The sequence below is a fragment of the Rattus rattus genome, chromosome 1 (assembly GCF_011064425.1).
Source record: "Rattus rattus isolate New Zealand chromosome 1, Rrattus_CSIRO_v1, whole genome shotgun sequence".
NCBI lineage: Eukaryota > Metazoa > Chordata > Mammalia > Rodentia > Muridae > Rattus > Rattus rattus.
Window position 1 is genome coordinate 103,060,761 of NC_046154.1, and position 1,619 is coordinate 103,062,379.

The 1,619-nt window shown below is 40.7% G+C and overlaps 1 pseudogene; it reads left to right on the plus strand.

Annotated features, from left to right (window-relative positions):
* Positions 1-317: 317 nt before the first annotated feature.
* On the plus strand, positions 318-1,121 carry LOC116888808 (annotated as a pseudogene).
* Positions 1,122-1,619: the final 498 nt, after the last annotated feature.

Consider the following 1,619-nt stretch of genomic DNA (forward strand, 5'->3'; position numbering starts at 1 on the left):
ATTAATAACAACCTGTAAATACACAGAGCGGAATCTTAACATCAGCCTCCATTGTTGTCCCCATCCCTCTTGTCTCTTCTTCTTTCTGTTCCAGTCTCATCCTCTTCAATACCCAAAAAAATTGGTAGAAAGCCTACATACATATGAAAGCTGAACAATGCATTACTCAATGATAACATGGTCAAGGAAGAAAAATAAAGAAATACTAAAGACTTTTTTAGAATTTAATGAAAAGGAAGGCACAATGTACCCAAACCTATGGGACACAATGTAAGCAGTGCATGAGAAGAAAACTCCAGGCGGTCGGCTGTGTCAAGATGAAGCTGAATACCTCTTTCCCTGCCACTGGCTGTCAGAAACTCATAGAAGTGGATGATGACCGCAAGCTTCGTACGTTCTATGAAAAGCACATGGCCAAGAAGTAGCTGCTGATGCTCTTGGTGAAGAGTGGAAGGGTTATGTGGTCCGGATCAGCGGTGGGAATGACAAACAAGGCTTTCCCATGAAGCAAGGCGTTTTGACCCATGGCAGAGTGCGCCTGCTGTTGAGTAAGGGCATTCTTGTTATAGACCAAGGAGAACTGGAGAGAGGAAGCGCAAGTCTGTTCACGGATGCATTGTGGATGCCAACCTGAGTGTTCTCAACGTGGTTATTGTAAAAAAAAAAGGAGAGAAGGATATTCCGGGACTGACAGATACTACTGTGCCTAGTTGGTTGTGACCTAAAAGAGCTAGTAGGATCAGAAAGCTTTTTAATCTCTCCAAAGAAGATGATGTTCACCAGTATGTTGTCAGAAAGCCCTTAAACAAAGAAGGTAAGAAGCCCAGGACCAAAGTGCCCAAGATTCAGCGTCTTGTTACTCCCCGTGTTCTGCAACACAAACGCCGACGTATTGCTCTGAAGAAGCAACACACTAAGAAAAACAAGGAGGAGGCTGCAGAATACGCTAAACTTTTGGCCAAGAGATTGAAGGAAGCCAAAGAAAAGCGCCAGGAACAGATTGCCAAGAGAAGTAGGCTGTCCTCGCTGAGAGCTTCTACTTCTAAATCTGAGTCCAGTCAAAAATAAGTCTTTTCAGAGTAACAAATAAATAATGAGACCTTGAAAAAAAAAAAGAAAAACTCAAAGCTCTGAGTGTCTCCAAAAAGAAACTGGAGAGAGGATACAGTAGCAGATAGACAGCACACCTAAAAGCTCTAGAACAAAAAGAAGCAAATACACCTAAGAGGCAGGAAATAATCAAACATCGACCTGAAATCAAACAAGTAGAAGCATAAAGAACTATACAAAGACCCAAACCATGAGCTGGGTCTTTGAGAAAAATCAAGAAGATAGATTAAACCGTTAGCCAGAAAAACCAGAGGGCACAGAGAGAATATCAAAATTAACAAAATCAGAAAGGAAAGGGGAGATATAAGGACAGAAACTGAGGAAATTCAAAAAAAAAAATCAACAGATCGTACTACAAAAGCCTATACTCAACAAAACTGGATAATCTGAATGAAATGGACAATTTTCTAGACAGATACCAGGTACCCAAATTAAATCACGATCAGGTAAACCATTTATGCAGTTCCATAACTCCTAAAGAAATAGAAGCAGTCATTAAAAGTCTCCTA